We start from the raw sequence: 15013 nt of genomic DNA on the forward strand, positions 1-15013 counted from the left end.
ATCCTAAACACTCACTGAACCTGCCTCCACTACACTCTCAGACAGTGCATTCCAGATCCTAAACACTCACTGAACCTGCCTCCACTACACTCTCAGGCACTGCATTCCAGATCCTAAACACTCACTGAACCTGCCTCCACCACACTCTCAGACAGTGCATTCCAGATCCGAAACACTCACTGAACCTGCCTCCACGACACTCTCAGGCACTGCATTCCAGATCCTAAACACTCACTGAAACAGCCTCCACCACACTCTCAGACAGTGCATTCCAGATCCTAAACTCTCACTGAAACAGCCTCCACCACACTCTCAGACAGTGCATTCCAGATCCTAAACTCTCACTGGACCTGCCTCCACCACCCTCTCAGACAGTGCATTCCAGATCCGAAACACACACTGAACCTGCCTCCACCACACTCTCAGACAGTGCATTCCAGATCCTAAACACTCACTGAACCTGCCTCCACTACACTCTCAGGCACTGCATTCCAGATCCTAAACACTCACTGAACCTGCCTCCACCACACTCTCAGACAGTGCATTCCAGATCCGAAACACTCACTGAACCTGCCTCCACCACACTCTCAGGCACTGCATTCCAGATCCTAAACACTCACTGAAACAGCCTCGATCACACTCTCAGACAGTGCATTCCAGATCCTCAACTCTCACTGGACCTGCCTCCACCACCCTCTCAGACAGTGCATTCCAGATCCTAAACACTCACTGAACCTGCCTCCACTACACTCTCAGACAGTGCATTCCAGATCCTAAACACTCACTGAACCTGCCTCCACGACACTCTCAGGCACTGCATTCCAGATCCTAAACTCTCACTGGACCTGCCTCCACCACCCTCTCAGACAGTGCATTCCAGATCCTAAACACTCACTGAACCTGCCTCCACCACACTCTCAGACAGTGCATTCCAGATCCTAAACACTCACTGAACCTGTTTCACTACACTCTCAGACAGTGCATAGCAGATCCTAAACACTCACTGAACCTGCCTCCAACACACTCTCAGACACTGCATTCCAGATCCTAAACACTCACTTAACCTGTTTCACCACACTCTCAGACAGTGCATTCCAGATCCTAAACACTCACTGAACCTGCCTCCAACACACTCTCAGACAGTGCATAGCAGATCCTAAACACTCACTGAACCTGCCTCCAACACACTCTCAGACACTGCATTCCAGATCCTAAACACTCACTTAACCTGTTTCACCACACTCTCAGACAGTGCATTCCAGATCCTAAACACTCACTGAACCTGCCTCCAACACACTCTCAGACAGTGCATTCCAGATCCTAAACACTCACTGAACCAGCCTCCACTGCACTCTCAGGCACTGCATTCCAGATCCTAAACACTCACTGTAACAGCCTCCACCACACTCTCAGACAGTGCATTCCAGATCCTAAACACTCACTGAACCAGCCTCCTCCACACACTCAGACAGTGCATTCCAGATCCAAAGCACTCACTGAACCTGTCTCCACCACACTCTCAGACAATGCATTCCAGATCCTAAACTCTCACTGAACCTGCCTCCGCCACACGCTCAGGCAGTGCATTCCAGACCCTAAACACCCACTGAACCTGTTTCACCACACTCTCAGACAGTGCATTCCAGATCCTAAACACTCACTGGACCTGCCTCCACCACCCTCTCAGACAGTGCATTCCAGATCCGAAACACTCACTGAACCTGCCTCCACTACACTCTCAGGCACTGCATTCCCGATCCTAAACACTCACTGAAACAGCCTCCACCACACTCTCAGACAGTGCATTCCAGATCCTAAACACTCACTGGACCTGTTTCACCACACTCTCAGACAGTGCATTCCAGATCCTAAACTCACACTGGACCTGTTTCACCACACTCTCAGACAGTGCATTCCAGATCCTAAACACTCACTGAACCTGCCTCCACCACACTCTCAGACAGTGCATTCCAGATCCGAAACACTCACTGAACCAGCCTCCACTACACTCTCAGGCACTGCATTCCAGATCCTAAACACTCACTGAAACAGCCTCCACCACACTCTCAGACAGTGCATTCCAGATCCTAAACACTCACTGAAACAGCCTCCACCACACTCTCAGACAGTGCATTCCAGATCCTAAACTCTCACTGGACCTGCCTCCACCACCCTCTCAGACAGTGCATTCCAGATCCGAAACACTCACTGAACCTGCCTCCACCACACTCTCAGACAGTGCATTCCAGATCCTAAACACTCACTGAACCTGCCTCCACCACACTCTCAGACAGTGCATTCCAGATCCTAAACACTCACTGAACCTGCCTCCACTACACTCTCAGACAGTGCATTCCAGATCCTAAACACTCACTGAACCTGCCTCCACTACACTCTCAGGCACTGCATTCCAGATCCTAAACACTCACTGAACCTGCCTCCACCACACTCTCAGACAGTGCATTCCAGATCCTAAACACACACTGAAACAGCCTCCACCACACTCTCAGTCAGTGCATTCCAGATCCTAAACTCTCACTGGACCTGCCTCCACCACCCTCTCAGACAGTGCATTCCAGATCCGAAACACTCACTGAACCTGCCTCCACCACACTCTCAGACAGTGCATTCCAGATCCTAAACACTCACTGAACCTGCTTCCACTACACTCTCAGACAGTGCATTCCAGATCCTAAACACTCACTGAACCTGCCTCCACTACACTCTCAGGCACTGCATTCCAGATCCGAAACACTCACTGAACCTGCCTCCACCACACTCTCAGGCACTGCATTCCAGATCCTAAACACTCACTGAAACAGCCTCCACCACACTCTCAGACAGTGCATTCCAGATCCTAAACTCTCACTGAAACAGCCTCCACCACACTCTCAGACAGTGCATTCCAGATCCTAAACTCTCACTGGACCTGCCTCCACCACCCTCTCAGACAGTGCATTCCAGATCCGAAACACACACTGAACCTGCCTCCACCACACTCTCAGACAGTGCATTCCAGATCCTAAACACTCACTGAACCTGCCTCCGCCACACTCTCAGACAGTGCATTCCAGATCCTAAACACTCACTGAACCTGCCTCCACTACACTCTCAGACAGTGCATTCCAGATCCTAAACACTCACTGAACCTGCCTCCACCACACTCTCAGACAGTGCATTCCAGATCCGAAACACTCACTGAACCTGCCTCCACCACACTCTCAGGCACTGCATTCCAGATCCTAAACACTCACTGAAACAGCCTCCACCACACTCTCAGACAGTGCATTCCAGATCCTAAACACTCACTGAAACAGCCTCCACCACACTCTCAGACAGTGCATTCCAGATCCGAAACACTCACTGAACCTGCCTCCACTACACTCTCAGGCAGTGCATTCCAGATCCTAAACTCTCACTGGACCTGTTTCACCACACTCTCAGACAGTGCATTCCAGATCCTAAACACTCACTGAACCTGCCTCCACCACACTCTCAGACAGTGCATTCCAGATCCGAAACACTCACTGAACCTGCCTCCACCACACTCTCAGACAGTGCATTCCAGATCCTAAACACTCACTGAACCTGCCTCCACTACACTCTCAGACAGTGCATTCCAGATCCTAAACACTCACTGAACCTGCCTCCACTACACTCTCAGGCACTGCATTCCAGATCCTAAACACTCACTGAACCTGCCTCCACCACACTCTCAGACAGTGCATTCCAGATCCGAAACACTCACTGAACCTGCCTCCACGACACTCTCAGGCACTGCATTCCAGATCCTAAACACTCACTGAAACAGCCTCCACCACACTCTCAGACAGTGCATTCCAGATCCTAAACTCTCACTGAAACAGCCTCCACCACACTCTCAGACAGTGCATTCCAGATCCTAAACTCTCACTGGACCTGCCTCCACCACCCTCTCAGACAGTGCATTCCAGATCCGAAACACACACTGAACCTGCCTCCACCACACTCTCAGACAGTGCATTCCAGATCCTAAACACTCACTGAACCTGCCTCCACTACACTCTCAGGCACTGCATTCCAGATCCTAAACACTCACTGAACCTGCCTCCACCACACTCTCAGACAGTGCATTCCAGATCCGAAACACACACTGAACCTGCCTCCACCACACTCTCAGACAGTGCATTCCAGATCCTAAACACTCACTGAACCTGCCTCCACTACACTCTCAGGCACTGCATTCCAGATCCTAAACACTCACTGAACCTGCCTCCACCACACTCTCAGACAGTGCATTCCAGATCCTAAACACTCACTGAAACAGCCTCGACCACACTCTCAGACAGTGCATTCCAGATCCTCAACTCTCACTGGACCTGCCTCCACCACCCTCTCAGACAGTGCATTCCAGATCCTAAACACTCACTGAACCTGCCTCCACTACACTCTCAGACAGTGCATTCCAGATCCTAAACACTCACTGAACCTGCCTCCACGACACTCTCAGGCACTGCATTCCAGATCCTAAACTCTCACTGGACCTGCCTCCACCACCCTCTCAGACAGTGCATTCCAGATCCTAAACACTCACTGAACCTGCCTCCACCACACTCTCAGACAGTGCATTCCAGATCCTAAGCACTCACTGAACCTGCCTCCACCACACTCTCAGACAGTGCATTCCAGATCCTAAACACTCACTGAACCTGCCTCCACTACACTCTCAGACAGTGCATTCCAGATCCTAAACACTCACTGAACCTGCCTCCACTACACTCTCAGGCACTGCATTCCAGATCCTAAACACTCACTGAACCTGCCTCCACCACACTCTCAGACAGTGCATTCCAGATCCGAAACACTCACTGAACCTGCCTCCACGACACTCTCAGGCACTGCATTCCAGATCCTAAACACTCACTGAAACAGCCTCCACCACACTCTCAGACAGTGCATTCCAGATCCTAAACTCTCACTGAAACAGCCTCCACCACACTCTCAGACAGTGCATTCCAGATCCTAAACTCTCACTGGACCTGCCTCCACCACCCTCTCAGACAGTGCATTCCAGATCCGAAACACACACTGAACCTGCCTCCACCACACTCTCAGACAGTGCATTCCAGATCCTAAACACTCACTGAACCTGCCTCCACTACACTCTCAGGCACTGCATTCCAGATCCTAAACACTCACTGAACCTGCCTCCACCACACTCTCAGACAGTGCATTCCAGATCCGAAACACTCACTGAACCTGCCTCCACCACACTCTCAGGCACTGCATTCCAGATCCTAAACACTCACTGAACCTGCCTCCACCACACTCTCAGACAGTGCATTCCAGATCCTCAACTCTCACTGAACCTGCCTCCACCACACTCTCAGACAGTGCATTCCAGATCCTAAACACTCACTGAACCTGCCTCCACTACACTCTCAGACAGTGCATTCCAGATCCTAAACACTCACTGAACATGCCTCCACGACACTCTCAGGCACTGCATTCCAGATCCTAAACTCTCACTGGACCTGCCTCCACTACACTCTCAGACAGTGCATTCCAGATCCTAAACACTCACTGAACCTGCCTCCACCACACTCTCAGACAGTGCATTCCAGATCCTAAACACTCACTGAAACAGCCTCCACTACACTCTCAGACAGTGCATTCCAGATCCTAAACACTCACTGAAACAGCCTCCAGTACACTCTCAGACAGTGCATTCCAGATCCGAAACACTCACTTAACCTGTTTCACCACACTCTCAGACAGTGCATTCCAGATCCTAAACACTCACTGAACCTGCCTCCAACACACTCTCCGACAGTGCATTCCAGATCCTAAACACTCACTGAACCTGCCTCCAACACACTCTCAGACAGTGCATTCCAGATCCTAAACACTCACTGAACCTGCCTCCACTACACTCTCAGACAGTGCATTCCAGATCCTAAACACTCACTGAACCTGCCTCCACCACACTCTCAGACAGTGCATTCCAGATCCGAAACACTCACTGAACCTGCCTCCACCACACTCTCAGGCACTGCATTCCAGATCCTAAACACTCACTGAAACAGCCTCCACCACACTCTCAGACAGTGCATTCCAGATCCTAAACACTCACTGAAACAGCCTCCACCACACTCTCAGACAGTGCATTCCAGATCCGAAACACTCACTGAACCTGCCTCCACTACACTCTCAGGCAGTGCATTCCAGATCCTAAACTCTCACTGGACCTGTTTCACCACACTCTCAGACAGTGCATTCCAGATCCTAAACACTCACTGAACCTGCCTCCACCACACTCTCAGACAGTGCATTCCAGATCCGAAACACTCACTGAACCTGCCTCCACTACACTCTCAGGCACTGCATTCCAGATCCTAAACACTCACTGAACCTGCCTCCACCACACTCTCAGACAGTGCATTCCAGATCCGAAACACTCACTGAACCTGCCTCCACGACACTCTCAGGCACTGCATTCCAGATCCTAAACACTCACTGAAACAGCCTCCACCACACTCTCAGACAGTGCATTCCAGATCCTAAACTCTCACTGAAACAGCCTCCACCACACTCTCAGACAGTGCATTCCAGATCCTAAACTCTCACTGGACCTGCCTCCACCACCCTCTCAGACAGTGCATTCCAGATCCGAAACACACACTGAACCTGCCTCCACCACACTCTCAGACAGTGCATTCCAGATCCTAAACACTCACTGAACCTGCCTCCACTACACTCTCAGGCACGGCATTCCAGATCCTAAACACTCACTGAACCTGCCTCCACCACACTCTCAGACAGTGCATTCCAGATCCGAAACACTCACTGAACCTGCCTCCACCACACTCTCAGGCACTGCATTCCAGATCCTAAACACTCACTGAAACAGCCTCGACCACACTCTCAGACAGTGCATTCCAGATCCTCAACTCTCACTGGACCTGCCTCCACCACCCTCTCAGACAGTGCATTCCAGATCCTAAACACTCACTGAACCTGCCTCCACTACACTCTCAGACAGTGCATTCCAGATCCTAAACACTCACTGAACCTGCCTCCACGACACTCTCAGGCACTGCATTCCAGATCCTAAACACTCACAGAACCTGCCTCCACCACACTCTCAGACAGTGCATTCCAGATCCTAAACTCTCACTGGACCTGCCTCCACCACCCTCTCAGACAGTGCATTCCAGATCCGAAACACACACTGAACCTGCCTCCACCACACTCTCAGACAGTGCATTCCAGATCCTAAACACTCACTGAACCTGCCTCCACTACACTCTCAGGCACTGCATTCCAGATCCTAAACACTCACTGAACCTGCCTCCACCACACTCTCAGACAGTGCATTCCAGATCCGAAACACACACTGAACCTGCCTCCACCACACTCTCAGACAGTGCATTCCAGATCCTAAACACTCACTGAACCTGCCTCCACTACACTCTCAGGCACTGCATTCCAGATCCTAAACACTCACTGAACCTGCCTCCACCACACTCTCAGACAGTGCATTCCAGATCCTAAACACTCACTGAAACAGCCTCGACCACACTCTCAGACAGTGCATTCCAGATCCTCAACTCTCACTGGACCTGCCTCCACCACCCTCTCAGACAGTGCATTCCAGATCCTAAACACTCACTGAACCTGCCTCCACTACACTCTCAGACAGTGCATTCCAGATCCTAAACACTCACTGAACCTGCCTCCACGACACTCTCAGGCACTGCATTCCAGATCCTAAACTCTCACTGGACCTGCCTCCACCACCCTCTCAGACAGTGCATTCCAGATCCTAAACACTCACTGAACCTGCCTCCACCACACTCTCAGACAGTGCATTCCAGATCCTAAACACTCACTGAACCTGCCTCCACCACACTCTCAGACAGTGCATTCCAGATCCTAAACACTCACTGAACCTGCCTCCACTACACTCTCAGACAGTGCATTCCAGATCCTAAACACTCACTGAACCTGCCTCCACTACACTCTCAGGCACTGCATTCCAGATCCTAAACACTCACTGAACCTGCCTCCACCACACTCTCAGACAGTGCATTCCAGATCCGAAACACTCACTGAACCTGCCTCCACGACACTCTCAGGCACTGCATTCCAGATCCTAAACACTCACTGAAACAGCCTCCACCACACTCTCAGACAGTGCATTCCAGATCCTAAACTCTCACTGAAACAGCCTCCACCACACTCTCAGACAGTGCATTCCAGATCCTAAACTCTCACTGGACCTGCCTCCACCACCCTCTCAGACAGTGCATTCCAGATCCGAAACACACACTGAACCTGCCTCCACCACACTCTCAGACAGTGCATTCCAGATCCTAAACACTCACTGAACCTGCCTCCACTACACTCTCAGGCACTGCATTCCAGATCCTAAACACTCACTGAACCTGCCTCCACCACACTCTCAGACAGTGCATTCCAGATCCGAAACACTCACTGAACCTGCCTCCACCACACTCTCAGGCACTGCATTCCAGATCCTAAACACTCACTGAACCTGCCTCCACCACACTCTCAGACAGTGCATTCCAGATCCTCAACTCTCACTGAACCTGCCTCCACCACACTCTCAGACAGTGCATTCCAGATCCTAAACACTCACTGAACCTGCCTCCACTACACTCTCAGACAGTGCATTCCAGATCCTAAACACTCACTGAACATGCCTCCACGACACTCTCAGGCACTGCATTCCAGATCCTAAACTCTCACTGGACCTGCCTCCACTACACTCTCAGACAGTGCATTCCAGATCCTAAACACTCACTGAACCTGCCTCCACCACACTCTCAGACAGTGCATTCCAGATCCTAAACACTCACTGAAACAGCCTCCACTACACTCTCAGACAGTGCATTCCAGATCCTAAACACTCACTGAAACAGCCTCCAGTACACTCTCAGACAGTGCATTCCAGATCCGAAACACTCACTTAACCTGTTTCACCACACTCTCAGACAGTGCATTCCAGATCCTAAACACTCACTGAACCTGCCTCCAACACACTCTCAGACAGTGCATTCCAGATCCTAAACACTCACTGAACCTGCCTCCAACACACTCTCAGACAGTGCATTCCAGATCCTAAACACTCACTGAACCTGCCTCCACTACACTCTCAGACAGTGCATTCCAGATCCTAAACACTCACTGAACCTGCCTCCACCACACTCTCAGACAGTGCATTCCAGATCCGAAACACTCACTGAACCTGCCTCCACCACACTCTCAGGCACTGCATTCCAGATCCTAAACACTCACTGAAACAGCCTCCACCACACTCTCAGACAGTGCATTCCAGATCCTAAACACTCACTGAAACAGCCTCCACCACACTCTCAGACAGTGCATTCCAGATCCGAAACACTCACTGAACCTGCCTCCACTACACTCTCAGGCAGTACATTCCAGATCCTAAACTCTCACTGGACCTGTTTCACCACACTCTCAGACAGTGCATTCCAGATCCTAAACACTCACTGAACCTGCCTCCACCACACTCTCAGACAGTGCATTCCAGATCCGAAACACTCACTGAACCTGCCTCCACTACACTCTCAGGCACTGCATTCCAGATCCTAAACACTCACTGAACCTGCCTCCACCACACTCTCAGACAGTGCATTCCAGATCCGAAACACTCACTGAACCTGCCTCCACGACACTCTCAGGCACTGCATTCCAGATCCTAAACACTCACTGAAACAGCCTCCACCACACTCTCAGACAGTGCATTCCAGATCCTAAACTCTCACTGAAACAGCCTCCACCACACTCTCAGACAGTGCATTCCAGATCCTAAACTCTCACTGGACCTGCCTCCACCACCCTCTCAGACAGTGCATTCCAGATCCGAAACACACACTGAACCTGCCTCCACCACACTCTCAGACAGTGCATTCCAGATCCTAAACACTCACTGAACCTGCCTCCACTACACTCTCAGGCACGGCATTCCAGATCCTAAACACTCACTGAACCTGCCTCCACCACACTCTCAGACAGTGCATTCCAGATCCGAAACACTCACTGAACCTGCCTCCACCACACTCTCAGGCACTGCATTCCAGATCCTAAACACTCACTGAAACAGCCTCGACCACACTCTCAGACAGTGCATTCCAGATCCTCAACTCTCACTGGACCTGCCTCCACCACCCTCTCAGACAGTGCATTCCAGATCCTAAACACTCACTGAACCTGCCTCCACTACACTCTCAGACAGTGCATTCCAGATCCTAAACACTCACTGAACCTGCCTCCACGACACTCTCAGGCACTGCATTCCAGATCCTAAACTCTCACTGGACCTGCCTCCACCACCCTCTCAGACAGTGCATTCCAGATCCTAAACACTCACTGAACCTGCCTCCACCACACTCTCAGACAGTGCATTCCAGATCCTAAACACTCACTGAACCTGCCTCCACCACACTCTCAGACAGTGCATTCCAGATCCTAAACACTCACTGAACCTGCCTCCACTACACTCTCAGACAGTGCATTCCAGATCCTAAACACTCACTGAACCTGCCTCCACTACACTCTCAGGCACTGCATTCCAGATCCTAAACACTCACTGAACCTGCCTCCACCACACTCTCAGACAGTGCATTCCAGATCCGAAACACTCACTGAACCTGCCTCCACGACACTCTCAGGCACTGCATTCCAGATCCTAAACACTCACTGAAACAGCCTCCACCACACTCTCAGACAGTGCATTCCAGATCCTAAACTCTCACTGGACCTGCCTCCACCACCCTCTCAGACAGTGCATTCCAGATCCGAAACACACACTGAACCTGCCTCCACCACACTCTCAGACAGTGCATTCCAGATCCTAAACACTCACTGAACCTGCCTCCACTACACTCTCAGGCACTGCATTCCAGATCCTAAACACTCACTGAACCTGCCTCCACCACACTCTCAGACAGTGCATTCCAGATCCGAAACACTCACTGAACCTGCCTCCACCACACTCTCAGGCACTGCATTCCAGATCCTAAACACTCACTGAAACAGCCTCGACCACACTCTCAGACAGTGCATTCCAGATCCTCAACTCTCACTGAACCTGCCTCCACCACACTCTCAGACAGTGCATTCCAGATCCTAAACACTCACTGAACCTGCCTCCACTACACTCTCAGACAGTGCATTCCAGATCCTAAACACTCACTGAACATGCCTCCACGACACTCTCAGGCACTGCATTCCAGATCCTAAACTCTCACTGGACCTGCCTCCACTACACTCTCAGACAGTGCATTCCAGATCCTAAACACTCACTGAACCTGCCTCCACCACACTCTCAGACAGTGCATTCCAGATCCTAAACACTCACTGAAACAGCCTCCACTACACTCTCAGACAGTGCATTCCAGATCCTAAACACTCACTGAAACAGCCTCCAGTACACTCTCAGACAGTGCATTCCAGATCCTAAACACTCACTGAACCTGCCTCCAGTACACTCTCAGACAGTGCATAGCAGATCCTAAACACTCACTGAACCTGCCTCCAACACACTCTCAGACAGTGCATTCCAGATCCTAAACACTCACTGAACCTGCCTCCACTACACTCTCAGACAGTGCATTCCAGATCCTAAACACTCACTGAACCTGCCTCCACCACACTCTCAGACAGTGCATTCCAGATCCGAAACACTCACTGAACCTGCCTCCAGCACACTCTCAGGCACTGCATTCCAGATCCTAAACACTCACTGAAACAGCCTCCACCACACTCTCAGACAGTGCATTCCAGATCCTAAACACTCACTGAAACAGCCTCCACCACACTCTCAGACAGTGCATTCCAGATCCGAAACACTCACTGAACCTGCCTCCACTACACTCTCAGGCAGTGCATTCCAGATCCTAAACTCTCACTGGACCTGTTTCACCACACTCTCAGACAGTGCATTCCAGATCCTAAACACTCACTGAACCTGCCTCCACCACACTCTCAGACAGTGCATTCCAGATCCGAAACACTCACTGAACCTGCCTCCACTACACTCTCAGGCACTGCATTCCAGATCCTAAACACTCACTGAACCTGCCTCCACCACACTCTCAGGCACTGCATTCCAGATCCTAAACACTCACTGAAACAGCCTCCACCACACTCTCAGACAGTGCATTCCAGATCCTAAACTCTCACTGAAACAGCCTCCACCACACTCTCAGACAGTGCATTCCAGATCCTAAACTCTCACTGGACCTGCCTCCACCACCCTCTCAGACAGTGCATTCCAGATCCGAAACACACACTGAACCTGCCTCCACCACACTCTCAGACAGTGCATTCCAGATCCTAAACACTCACTGAACCTGCCTCCACTACACTCTCAGGCACGGCATTCCAGATCCTAAACACTCACTGAACCTGCCTCCACCACACTCTCAGACAGTGCATTCCAGATCCGAAACACTCACTGAACCTGCCTCCACCACACTCTCAGGCACTGCATTCCAGATCCTAAACACTCACTGAAACAGCCTCGACCACACTCTCAGACAGTGCATTCCAGATCCTCAACTCTCACTGGACCTGCCTCCACCACCCTCTCAGACAGTGCATTCCAGATCCTAAACACTCACTGAACCTGCCTCCACTACACTCTCAGACAGTGCATTCCAGATCCTAAACACTCACTGAACCTGCCTCCACGACACTCTCAGGCACTGCATTCCAGATCCTAAACTCTCACTGGACCTGCCTCCACCACCCTCTCAGACAGTGCATTCCAGATCCTAAACACTCACTGAACCTGCCTCCACCACACTCTCAGACAGTGCATTCCAGATCCTAAACACTCACTGAACCTGCCTCCACCACACTCTCAGACAGTGCATTCCAGATCCTAAACACTCACTGAACCTGCCTCCACTACACTCTCAGACAGTGCATTCCAGATCCTAAACACTCACTGAACCTGCCTCCACTACACTCTCAGGCACTGCATTCCAGATCCTAAACACTCACTGAACCTGCCTCCACCACACTCTCAGACAGTGCATTCCAGATCCGAAACACTCACTGAACCTGCCTCCACGACACTCTCAGGCACTGCATTCCAGATCCTAAACACTCACTGAAACAGCCTCCACCACACTCTCAGACAGTGCATTCCAGATCCTAAACTCTCACTGAAACAGCCTCCACCACACTCTCAGACAGTGCATTCCAGATCCTAAACTCTCACTGGACCTGCCTCCACCACCCTCTCAGACAGTGCATTCCAGATCCGAAACACACACTGAACCTGCCTCCACCACACTCTCAGACAGTGCATTCCAGATCCTAAACACTCACTGAACCTGCCTCCACTACACTCTCAGGCACTGCATTCCAGATCCTAAACACTCACTGAACCTGCCTCCACCACACTCTCAGACAGTGCATTCCAGATCCGAAACACTCACTGAACCTGCCTCCACCACACTCTCAGGCACTGCATTCCAGATCCTAAACACTCACTGAAACAGCCTCGACCACACTCTCAGACAGTGCATTCCAGATCCTCAACTCTCACTGAACCTGCCTCCACCACACTCTCAGACAGTGCATTCCAGATCCTAAACACTCACTGAACCTGCCTCCACCACACTCTCAGACAGTGCATTCCAGATCCTAAACACTCACTGAACATGCCTCCACGACACTCTCAGGCACTGCATTCCAGATCCTAAACTCTCACTGGACCTGCCTCCACTACACTCTCAGACAGTGCATTCCAGATCCTAAACACTCACTGAACCTGCCTCCACCACACTCTCAGACAGTGCATTCCAGATCCTAAACACTCACTGAAACAGCCTCCACTACACTCTCAGACAGTGCATTCCAGATCCTAAACACTCACTGAAACAGCCTCCAGTACACTCTCAGACAGTGCATTCCAGATCCGAAACACTCACTTAACCTGTTTCACCACACTCTCAGACAGTGCATTCCAGATCCTAAACACTCACTGAACCTGCCTCCAACACACTCTCAGACAGTGCATAGCAGATCCTAAACACTCACTGAACCTGCCTCCAACACACTCTCAGACAGTGCATTCCAGATCCTAAACACTCACTGAACCAGCCTCCACCACACTCTCAGACAGTGCATTCCAGATCCTAAACACTCACTGAACCAGCCTCCAACACACTCTCAGACAGTACATTCCTGATCCTAAACACTCACTGAACCTGCCTCCACGACACTCTCAGGCACTGCATTCCAGATCCTAAACACTCACTGAAACAGCCTCCACCACACTCTCAGACAGTGCATTCCAGATCCTAAACTCTCACTGAAACAGCCTCCACCACACTCTCAGACAGTGCATTCCAGATCCTAAACTCTCACTGGACCTGCCTCCACCACCCTCTCAGACAGTGCATTCCAGATCCTAAACACTCACTGAACCTGCCTCCACTACACTCTCAGGCACTGCATTCCAGATCCTAAACACTCACTGAACCTGCCTCCACCACACTCTCAGACAGTGCATTCCAGATCCGAAACACTCACTGAACCTGCCTCCACCACACTCTCAGGCACTGCATTCCAGATCCTAAACACTCACTGAAACAGCCTCGACCACACTCTCAGTCAGTGCATTCCAGATCCTCAACTCTCACTGAACCTGCCTCCACCACACTCTCAGACAGTGCATTCCAGATCCTAAACACTCACTGAACCTGCCTCCACTACACTCTCAGACAGTGCATTCCAGATCCTAAACACTCACTGAACCTGCCTCCACGACACTCTCAGACAGTGCATTCCAGATCCTAAACTCTCACTGGACCTGCCTCCACTACACTCTCAGACAGTGCATTCCAGATCCTAAACACTCACTGAACCTGCCTCCACCACACTCTCAGACAGTGCATTCCAGATCCTAAACACTCACTGAAACAGCCTCCACTACACTCTCAGACAGAGCATTCCAGATCCTAAACAC

At 51.0% G+C, this 15013-nt stretch overlaps 1 protein-coding gene across 1 annotated transcript in view; it reads left to right on the plus strand.

Moving 5' to 3' along the window:
* The window catches only part of LOC137351494 (microtubule-associated serine/threonine-protein kinase 3-like), a 307891-nt gene that overhangs the window by 255606 nt on the left and 37272 nt on the right, over positions 1–15013 (plus strand). The gene's annotated exons all lie outside the window — the stretch shown is intronic.

Source organism: Heterodontus francisci, chromosome 36 (genome assembly GCF_036365525.1).
Source record: "Heterodontus francisci isolate sHetFra1 chromosome 36, sHetFra1.hap1, whole genome shotgun sequence".
In the NCBI taxonomy this organism is placed as follows: domain Eukaryota; kingdom Metazoa; phylum Chordata; class Chondrichthyes; order Heterodontiformes; family Heterodontidae; genus Heterodontus; species Heterodontus francisci.